Below are 11,817 nucleotides of genomic sequence, written 5' to 3' on the forward strand. Positions count from 1 at the left end.
TTTGGATGTTCTGGGTCTCTCTGACCCAGCTGCAGTTTGTTAGGTAATTGTAGATTGCAAAGGGCCAGGTCATACATATGCAAAAGCCTCTGCTACAGCTTAGGTGGGGTGGGGTCTCAGGGAATCACCAGGGCAGAGCAAACAGCTATGGCTTATCCTCAGTCCTGCCCTAAGAGGGCCCAGGTCTCAGTGTCCTGTGATAATCTCTGCAAGCACCACTGAAAGGAAGCTGCCCTCGAGTTCTGCCCACTGCCAGACCGTCCAGTTTCTCCCCGTATGAGTCTGAGTTCCCAGAGACTCACCTGGAACTGGAGTCCAGGGCCATTGGGAGTTTGTGATTCCCTCCCGATTGAAAAAGACAACCATCTCCTCAGTTGCCAGCCCTTTCCAAGTACGCCTCTGTACCTCTGCACTTTACTTCCACACCTTGGCTGAGTCTCAGTGTGCTTTTCTCTTTCCTTCTAGTTGTAGAATTTCCACTCAGCCAGCCTTCCTGTGGTTCTGGATGATGTCCATTTTGTCGTTTAGTTGTATTTTTGAAGTGGTTGTGCGATGCAGAAATTTCAGGTGTTTACCTATGCTGCCATCTTGGTTTCTCTGTCAAACATAGCTTTCTTGATCAAAATTATCCTCTGAGCCCTAGCCAGTTTGGCTCAGTGGATAGAGTGTCAGCCTTCAGACTGAATGGTCCCAGGTTTGATTCCAGTCAAGGGCACATGCCCTGGTTGCAGACTCAATCCCCAGTAGGTGATGTACAGGAGGCAACCAATCAATGATTCTCTCTCATCATTGATGTTTCTATCTCTCCCTCTTCCTTCCTCTATGAAATCAATAAAAATATATTTAAAAAATTATCCTCTGATAATCCTATACCTTTACAGAATTAGAACTGATTATTTATAAATGACATTTAAAAAACTTGGATTTGTATACAACTTTTGGAAACTAAGACAAAATATTCCAGTGAACCTGAATTATTTAGTTGAAAATAAATAATTAAAATGGTACATAAACATCATCATCAGTAATGTCTCCCTAAAAGCCTTTTTTAGGATATGTGTGAAATTCAGAGAATTTAGAATTGATGAGAAGTGAACACTTCAGTTATTGAACATAGACACATTTTAATCATTCTTTAAAATTTTTTTGCTGGAGAAGTTGCCAAAAGCTATAATGTAGTATTTTATTTTAGAATTAGAGGCGCAGTGCACAAATTTGTGCACTAGTGGGGTCACTCGGCATGGCCTGTGGTATCGGGCTGAAACCGGCTCTCCAACATCCCCTGAGGGGTCCCGGATTGCAAGAGGGCATAGGCCAGGCTGAGGGACCCCACTGGTGCACAATTGGGGCCTGTTTAGCTCAGTCCCAATCAGCTGGACCCCAGCAGCAAGCTTACCTACCGGTCGGAGCGTCTACCCCCTGGTGGTCAGTGCACATCACAGCGAGTGGTTGAGCAGCCTTAGCATATCATTAGCATATTACACTTTGATTGGTTGAGCAGCTAACCAGTTGAGTGGACACTTAGCATATTAGGCTTTTATTATATAGGATTACAAATGTGTTCATTGCATTCATTCCTTGAAGTAGACAATACAAAAAAAGTAATAGCATTCTTTTATAGGATAAGTAGCAAAGTGGACATGCTAAGCCAGTAAATGCATCAGTTGATGCTAAGCATGTTCAACGTTGCCATGGAAAAGGTTTATACATAAAGAATAATAACATTCTCTATATCACAAGACAGAAGTTTATCCTGTTGTTCAAGCCTATTTTGTTTTGTTTTGTTTTTTGGTGTGTTTTTTTCTTGTTAAAAAATTGAGATGTGAAAAGTGTTAGGTGATATTTTAATATATATTAAGCTAGATTCAAAATGTCAGACTACCAGAAGTCACGTCTACTTCACTTGTTTTATTGAGGGGTACATTGCAACCATAAAAGCATGCAGAGTGAAGAATTTGACACATTTAAAAACACTGAAGTCCTATACCAAATAAGTGTGCTTTATTTTCAGTTGTAATAATAAAGAAGATAACTAAAAAAATAATAATAATATCTGCCTGTGCTTTAGAACTATAACAATGTCATTGTTCAACACATTGACTGTATGTTTTATTTTGTTTACACCCCGTATAAGTCTGGAAAAGTTGGAATACAATGTAACATTTAAATTCCTTTTATGTTGTCTTCTAAGGAACTGAATACCCCATAACAAAAACACAAGCATTTTATAAAAATCACTTGCTAGACTTTAAGCACTTGCTTAATTTTTAATGGGCCCTGAATATTTGTTATGTATATTTAGTAATTACAGCAAAATATAACATGCATTACAAATTTTGTATTTTAACAGCATTCAAGATTAGGTGATCCTGGCGTATGTTAAGGATGAGCTCAAATTAATGTAAAACACAACAAAAAACACTACTTCTATTTAAGTCATGTTTTTAATTATAATATGTACGTTTCAACTATTCTTCAAATGCACAGCTGTACTGTTTTGATTGTTTATAATAAAGAATACTGTACCTACATGTCTTCTGGCTCATATTCCCCTGCAAACCTCATAGCAGGATTCATTGCATGTGGGTTCTTTGAATTATCTTAAACCATCTTGTTTTGAAAGTGGAATGTTTTTAAAGTCCAATATGCTATAGATAATGATTTTAAATTAAGTATTTTGGAATGACTGGCATTAAATATAGAATCTTGAAGATACTTTGCTGTTATTTTAGAGAGGATATGCATAGAAGCATTTTTTCTGAATAGTAGCAAATATCAAGTGATACTACAGTTTATAGAAAAGAATGAACAATTATATTATTATAAATATCTATATATTGCTATACATTACCTATAAGAAAAATGCTAAAGAAGGCTAATGGGGAAAAACTACAATGAAATCCAGGAAGATCTCTGAAAATATAAATTCTCAATTCCCTCCATTTAAATTTTTTTGCAGTCCTAACACAAAGGGAAATATGTAACTATTTTGAGAAAACTTACCTTTTTTATTAACTTGAAACTTGATCAAGGTTTTTCTCTTCTCTTTTTCTTCTCTTCTCTTCTCTTCTCTTTTTCTTTTCTTTTCTTTTCTTTTCTTTTCTTTTCTTTTCTTCTTCCCCCCCACCCCTGGCCTGGTAACAGTTGCTTAGACATCATCTAGATATGCCAATGTTTCAGATTGATCCCTGTCAAGGCACATACAAGAATCAACCAATGAATGCAGTAGTAAGTGGAACAACAAATCTGTCTTTTTCTCTCTCCTTCTCTTTCTCTAAAATCAATCAATAAAAAATTTTAAAAAAGAAAGCACTTCTTTTTTAAACAAAATGTTTTTTTCTTAAAAAAAGGAAATAAAAAGTAATGGAGCTCTTTATTCAAAAGGACTATTTTTTGGAATTCCGAATTTTAAGCAAATGAAACATATTCTAAGTCAGGAAGATATAGGTGGGGATTAAGAAAGTTTCAGTTTAAGCTGTAAATTTATGGAGAGCAGTGATTGTATCTTGTTTGTTTTCGCATCTCTCAGAGTGCCTGACCTGTTTTTGCATCTAGTGTTTGGTACTGGCATTTAAAACACTAAGAGGTAGAGATTTTTAATATATTATGGCATACATATAAAACAGTGATTTTCAACTTTCTTTATCTCATGGCAGACATAATTAATTACTAAAATTCTGTGGCACACCAAAAATATATTTTTTGCTTATCTGATAAAAAAAGGATATAATTTTGATTAATTCACACCAGATAGCTATTGTGTTGGCTGTTGTCATTTTTTTATTTGACAATCTAAGGGAAAAGGGGTAGGTGTTCCTGACTAAATAGTCAGGTATTGCATATTTTTAAAATGTTGTGGCACACCAGTTGACAATAGCTGACATAAAATACTGTCTCTAAAAATTAGTCCATCTTAGAGAAGGAGTATTCTTATCATCCTAGAAACTTTCACATCTTCACTTATCAGATGGTTCTTATGCATCAGCTCCTACTAGATAGGCACTATGGATAACAATGACAACACAGTTTCTGCCTTAAAGAAGCTTACCAGTTTGTGGGGGAGAATGAACAAGTAAACCAATAAAGGTCAGTATGACAAGCTGCTGGGGGACCAAGGCATGACATCTCCATCAGGCCCTGGGTGGGTGCCCAGGAAGGTTTCTGGGCTGATCCAACTTGCCTTCCTTCCCATCAGTTCCTTTAGTCATTCTAGACATTCCCAAACAAGGTTAGGTGCCTATTCTCTGTACTCCCATCATAAATTATGCTCATCAATGATCAGTTATCAAGTCTTTCACCACATTGTTTACTTGTCCATCTCTCTACCAGGCAGGGAGCTCTTTGTGGGCAAACATTGTGTATTCATGCTCATCATTGTCTAGGTATTGTTTGTTTAGAAAGGCATATGAGTTCACATTGTAAAGGCAGAAATTGTATTTGTTTTAAATTCTCCTTTTTTAAACATCAGCAAGTATTCCTCTCTTCAAAATAAAAATAATTGCAAGTCCAGTGACTATGCTGCAGCTAGTGGGAATGAGAGAAGCATGCTTGTGGTTTAATTTGGAAATTCAGTTGACCCTTAAGGGAACATGCAGGGTTGGGGCACTGATCCCCAGGCAGCTGAAAATACACATATAACTTTTGACTCCCCCAAAACTTAACTAATAACCTACTGTTGACCAGAAGCCTTACTGATAACAGTCAACTGGCATATATTTTGTATGATATACATATTATATACTGTATTTTACCCAAAAAAAAGTAAGCTGGAGAAAAACTGTTATTAAGAAAATCATAAGGGAGTGATGTCAGCATCATGGCAAAGGGAGATGATTCCTTTATTTTTCCCTTTAAATCTACAAGTAGGGCAACTATAACACAACAATGGATCCCCTGCTCAACACATAAATGTGCCTGAGAAATCCACACAACTGTGCATCTGAAAGTGGATTTATTGGAATGAGTAGCGAAAGCAGGAAAGGGGGAGGACAGGGACAGTGATGCAGTCACAGTTTGGTGCCACCTACAGCTTCAGTGGGGAGGTAGCACTAGAGAAGTCTGGCTGAAGCCCCCACACTATAGCCTGGAGTGTAAGAGGGGCAGAGGGAAAAGGCAGCTCACTTTTCTCCTCCCTATTGCAACCCAGCCTGGTAGAAGCAGTGGGACACTTTAAACAGTACAGTGGTGCTGGCAGACATTGGTGGCAGGGTGACAGAGTCATGAAATTGTGAACTTGCCTTACTTGCTCTGCCCATCCCAGCAGAGCCTGGCACAGGTAGTAAAAACACTTCCAACAACACAGTGGGTCCAGTGACTATTGGCAATAAAGAGGCAGTGCTGGGGGCCCACAAAACATTCCCCCACCATGGAGATGATGTCCAGTGTCTGAGGCAAGGTGGTCTTAGAGGTCCACCCAACACACCAGTATGTGGCATTTTCCTCAACAGATGTGAAACCACTTCACCATGATCCCAGAAGCAGAAATAGCATGGGTGAGAAAATAAAATTGTGCTATAGCACCATCTACAGTAAAACAAAATAAATTATCCTACCTATCAATCTGCTGAATTGCTAAGAGCAAAATAATATCTAAGCAAGAAAATAGTTTACTACCTCAAATGTACAGGCAGAGAAACAATCCATCAAGTACCATGAATAACCAAGGTAACATGGAAATATATAAAATGAAATTTTTCAGAAACCAAACCTAAAGTCATGGAAGTCTACAGTTTAGATTTGTAGTTATGAAGAAACTCAATGAGAGTCAAAAAAATGGAGAAAGGCAGTTCAGTGGACTCAGGAATAAAATTAGTGAGCAAAAGGAGTACTTTACCAAAGATATTAAAACTATAAAAAATAACCAAATGAATGCTAGAGCTGAAGAACTTAATAAAATGAGATGAGGAATGCATTAGAGAGCATTAGAAATAGAGCAGGGCAAATGGAAGAGAGAAATAGCGAGCTTGAAGAGAAACCTAGAAATGACTCAGGAGGAAGAAGAGAACTGAGTTTAGAATATGAAATAACTCTATGAGAACTATCTGACTATATTAGAAAGAGCAACATAAGACTAATGGGGATATATCAGAAAGATAAGAGAAGGGAATGGAGAGGCTATTCAAAGAAATTAATGAGAATGTCTCAAACCTATGAAAAGAACTGGACTTTAGAATATGAGAAACTAACAAAACACCTCATTATCTTCATGCAAAAAGACCTTCTCCAAAACACATTTTATTAACACTGTCAAAAATAGACACTCAATGAGATTCAAGAAAATGGAGAAAGGCAGTTCAGTGGACTCAGGAATAAAATTAGTGAGCAAAAGGAGTACTTTACCAAAGATATTAAAACTATAAAAAAGAACCAAACAGAAATGCTAGAGCTGAAGAACTTAATAAAATGAGATGAGGAATGCATTAGAGAGCATTAGAAATAGAGCAGGGCAGATGGAATGGAAGGAGATTTGACTTGGGTGGTGAACACATAACACACTATACAGACGATGTATTATATAATGGTAAATCTGAAACCTGTATAATTTTATTATCCAATGTCACCAAAAAATAAATAAAAATATAAAACTGTCAAAAATTAATGACAAAGAAATAATTCTCAAGGCATCCACGAGTGGAGGGGGAGACCATAATCTACAAAGGAAAACCCATTAGATAATCAGATTTTTTAGTAGAAATATTACAAGCCAAGAGAAAGTGGAAGGAAATATCAAAAATATAAAGAGAGGAACCATTACTCAAAGATAATATATCCAGCAAAACTATCCATTAGATATGAAGGAAAAATAAAGGCTTTCTCCAAAAAACAAATGCTGAGATAATTTACCACCACAAGATCTGCATCACAAGAAACATGGAAGGAGGTCTTTAAACATAAACAAAAAGACAAAAATTTAAAAACATCTAAGATGACTAACAGACAGATAGAAGTAATTATTGCAACTGTACTTCATAAGAGGACATTAAACACTTAATAATAACAAAAGTTAAAGGGAGAAAAAGACATTAAAAATAACTATAGCCCGGCCGGCATGGTTCAGTGGTTGAGCGTCGACATATGAACCAGAAGGTCACAGTTCCACTCCCAGTCAGGACACATGCCTGGGTGTCGGCTTAATCCCCAGTGTGGGGCATGCAGGAGGCAGCTAAGCAATGATTCTATCTCATCATTGATGTTTCTCTCTCCCTTCCTCTCTGAAATCAATAAAAATATATTTTTTAAAAAAACTATAACTATTGCAATTTTGTTAAAAAAATACACAACATAAAAACAGATAATTTGTGACAACAAAAACATAAAAGGAGGAGGAAAAGGACTGAATGTGTACAGATCAATGTACATAAGAGGCAATCAGAAGAAAAAGGGCTATTATTGTATGAGACATCTTTGACAAACCTAATGGTAACCACAAAACAAAAACCCAGACCTGAGACATGAAACATACAAAAAGAGAAAATGAAAATAAATTTTATAGAAAACCACTAAATTAAAATAGCAGACATAAATACAAGGGAAAAGAAACAATGGAGGCCGAGCCAGTTTGGCTCAGTGGATAGAGCATTGGCCTACAGACTGAAGAGTCCCAGGTTCGATTCTAGTCAAGGGCTGTGCCTCGATTGCAGGCTTGATCCCCAGCCCTGGTCAGGGCACCAGTGGGAGATAACCAATCAATGTGTCTCTCTGTCTCTCCCCTGCTCTTCCACTCTCTCTAAAAATCAATGAAAAAATATCCTCAAGTAAGGATTAATGAAGAAGAAGGAGGAGGAGGAGGAGGAGGAGGAGAAACAACAACAATGGAGACACAGACTATCAGAAAACAAAAGAAAATGCCTGTACTCAGTTCTCATATATCAATAATCAGGCTAAATGTAAATATACTGAACTCACTAGTCCAAAGACACAGAGTGGCAAGATGGATTATAGAAAGAAGACCCAACTATGTGTTGTCAGCAGGAGACTCATCTCAGCTCCAAAGGCAACATCAGCTCAAAGTGAAGGGATGGAAGATGATACTCCAAGCAAATGTAGCAGTAGTTTCATCTGACAAAATGGATTTCAAGATAACAAGGCTAACAAGAAACAAATATGGGCATTTTATAATGATGAAGAGGATAATTCACCAAAAAGATATAACATCAATATATACGCACCCAACCTGAGAGCACCAACATATATAAAGGAAATACTAATAGACCTAAAGGGAGAAAATAACAAAAATATAATTATAGTAGGGGACCCAATGCCCCACATCCAAATTGGGAATGAAGAAATAAACTGTTATTATTTGCAGATGAAATGATTCTATATAGAGAAAACCCTTAAAAAGATCCCACAAAAATATTAGAAACAATAAATACAAAAAGCAGATACATTTCTATATACTAACAACCAAATATCAAAAATAGAGATGAAGGAAACAATCTCATTTACAATAAAATAAAAAGAATAAAATACCAGCACTGGTTGGTGGCTCAGTCCATGCACTGAGAGATCACCAGTTTGATTGTGGGTCAGGGCACATGCCCAGGTTGCAGGCTCAATTCCCAGTAGGTGGTGTGCAGGAGGCAGCTGATCAATTCATTGATGTTTCTCCCTCTCTCTCCAAAATCAATAAACAAGTATTTTTTAAAAATTAAAAAGAATAAAATAGCTAGGAATAGACTTAACAAAGGAAGTGAAGGACCTATACACTGGAAACTACAAGACATTGTTGAAAGATATGAAGAAGATAAAGAAATGGAAAAATATTCAGTGTTCATGGATTGGAAGAATTCACATTGTTAAAATTTCATATTACCTAGCAATATACAGATTTAATGCAATCCACATCAAAATATCAGTAGCATTTCTTACAGAAATAGAACAAACAAAAAATCCTCCAATTTGTATGAAACTACAAAAGACTTGGAATAGCCAAAGCAATTCTGAGACAAAAGAACAAAGCTGAGGTGTCACACTTCCTGACTTCAAACTATATTGCAAAGCTACAGTAATAAAACCAGTAAAAAACAGAAAAAACAGACATAAGACCAATGGAATGGAATTGAGAGCCCAGAAATAAACCCACACATACATGGGCAAATAACTTTCAATGAAGGAATCAAGAATAAAAACTGAGAAAGGAAAGAAGACTAATATATGGTACTGGGAAAACTGGAAAGCCTCATGCAAAAGAATGAAACTAGGCTGCTGTCTGATAGCATGTACAAAAATTAACTCAAAATGTATTAAAGACTTGAATATAAGCCTGGAAACAATAAAATACATAGAAGAAAACATAAGCATTAAACTTATGAACCTTGGTCTCAGAGGGGTTTTTTGTGTGTGAAATTGACAGTAAAGGCAAGAAAATTAAAAGCAAAAATAAATGAATGTGATTACAGTAAACTAAAAGGCATCTGCACAGCAAAGAGAAACCATTAAGAAAACAAAAAGACAACTAACCAAATGGGAGAAGATATTTGCAAATGAAACCTCTGAGAAGGGACTATTATCCAAACTAGATAATACAACTATTATCTATACAACTCAATATTTTTTATTATTTTATTTTTTATATTATTTATTTGTATTATAATACAGCTCATACAACTAAACAACAATCCAATTAAAAATGGACAGAGGGAAAAAAATGGTGGAGGTATAGATGGACGTGTCCCGTGCCTTGTCCCGGAGCAGATAAGGGTGAGCAGCTGAAGCGGGTAACATACAGCCTGAATAAGCAGAAGACATTCAGCTGGGAGACAGTTTGCAGCTGGGAAAGGCGGAGGACTCCCAGAGAAAGGGGACGGTTGGAGACGGTGGCTGGAATCTCTCCCAGAGTGCCGGCTCAGCTGCGGAGACTGCGCCATCTTGAGTGGCTGTTACTGGAAGCATATTCATCCAAAGTCCCAGCATCCAGAGATTGGCTGCTAACCCGGAAACACTGGATCTGGGACAGCGCGACTAGGTGGAGCCCTGCTTCTTCTCACGGAAAGGTCAGGCTTTGCCTGAAGGTGCGGTTTGCAATTAAGGTTGGGGAGAGGAACGTGCGCGGGGAGGTCTGCGCCCCACAAAGTCCGCAGCCTTTGGGGCCAGCATGATCTGCGAGTGTGGAAGGGCTCCCACAGGGCTGGTGGCAGAAGGGAACACTAAAAATAAGCCCATAGCTGGACTGGATGCAAAAAGGCAGACTCAGATTTTGCCAGTGTGCTGGCTGCTTAGTGCCAGGGGAGAGAGGGTACGCGAAGGAGACTTCTCACAGAGCTGGAAGGTGGAAGGTTGCAAATTCACGCAACTTCTCAGGCTCTTGTTTTTCTCTCCTCCCCTTAAATATTTGCCTTTGATTATTAAACCCAGTGCATGGGATTGCCCAGTTGGGGACACTCGCAGAGACTGTAGGGGAAAGTTGTTTTTGTGGAAGCTGGAAGACAGAGCAGGGAGTAACGATTAAAGAACCAGCTCTGGGCAGTGCACTTTCCCAAACCAGTTTTAAGTACAATAGAGAAAATAAACCCTAACTACTGGATAGAGAGGGCTGATAGCCTTGGAGGTCAATCCAGACACACTGCCACCAAGAGGCAGAGCCACAAACTGACCCTTCTGTAAATACAAATAAAGGCAGTCTGGGAAACAAATACAGCCTGCTTTAAAATCAGGAGTATGGTTTACAACAATGGAGGAAGAGTGTATCGCAGGGAAATTCAACACTCTCCTGAATACCTGGCAGGACTAACGCATGCCAGACAAAAGAGTAGAAGAACTGAAGAACCTTCACTACTGCACATTTTTATTTTTATTTTTATTTTTATTTTTTCACCTTTTAATTAAGAAACCAATTTTTGTTCTTTTTTCATCACCTGATATTACCCTTTGAATTACTACACTTTTATTTTTAAACAGTATTATTACTACTACCATTTTACCATTTTTTAAAGTATCATTTTATTTTTTCTTTATTTTATTTTGGGATTAGTGTTCTACATTCTATTTTCATCTTTCCTTTAGCAACATTTTTCTCTACCTCAACATTACCTTTATGCCAAAACTCTCTTCCTCACTTTCCTCCTTTTGTTGTCCTGTTTCTCTTACCCTATTCCTGCTTTAGATTTTCCCTATTCCTTCTTTTTACCCCATCAAAATTTCTCCCTACTTATATATCCAATTTCCAATCCCCTGCTCTAAATCCATATACATCTCTCCCTTATCTTTCTTCCCTATCCATTTTTTTCTCTCTCTCTGTTGTTTTGTTGTTGTTTGCTTGATTATTGAGTATATTGGGTTTTTTATGCTTCTTTGTGAGGTTGTTTTGCTTTTTCTTTTTATCTTTCTGTTGTTGTTTTTTTCCTCTTTTCTCTCTCTCTCTTTATTTTTTCTCTTTTTTCCTTTTCCGGTTATTTTTGTGCTTCTATTTTCCCTTGCCTTGCTTGATATTACTGGTTGTTTGTAGTTTGCATTCATCTCCAGGGATCTGTTGCTGGAATTTGTTGGGATTAGTGGCAGTTCTATCGGAGTTTTCTCTCCATATAAATAGTCTCTTCTCCTCTTATATTTCATTCTCTCTCTTTTCTCTCTTACTTTTTTTCCTCCCTTTTCCCAATTTCATTTTTGCACTCCCTTTTTTTCTTTTTCTCTTTTATCTTTTTCTCTTCTTTCTTCCTTATCCCCCAATTCTCTTTGCTCAGGTGGTCACCTTTATTTGGGGTTATTAGTATCATGAATACATTTGTGTTCAGCGCCTTGTACGTTGTGCCTTGCTGTGTTGTGTTTTGTGCCTTTAAATCAACACAGCAGAAAGAGAACTACATAACTAAACACCTG

General features: G+C 37.3%; 1 long non-coding RNA gene across 1 annotated transcript in view; it reads left to right on the forward strand.

Moving 5' to 3' along the window:
• The first annotated feature begins 3,235 nt into the window (after positions 1-3,235).
• Positions 3,236-11,817, forward strand: part of LOC107185116 — an 18,615-nt gene continuing 10,033 nt past the window's right edge. The window contains exons 1-2 of the long non-coding RNA XR_001516032.1: positions 3,236-3,248; positions 4,064-4,072. This is a non-coding gene — a long non-coding RNA (uncharacterized LOC107185116). The remainder of the gene's footprint in view (positions 3,249-4,063; positions 4,073-11,817) is intronic.

This window comes from Myotis davidii, unplaced genomic scaffold (genome assembly GCF_000327345.1).
Source record: "Myotis davidii unplaced genomic scaffold, ASM32734v1 scaffold789, whole genome shotgun sequence".
Taxonomy (NCBI): Eukaryota; Metazoa; Chordata; class Mammalia; order Chiroptera; family Vespertilionidae; genus Myotis; species Myotis davidii.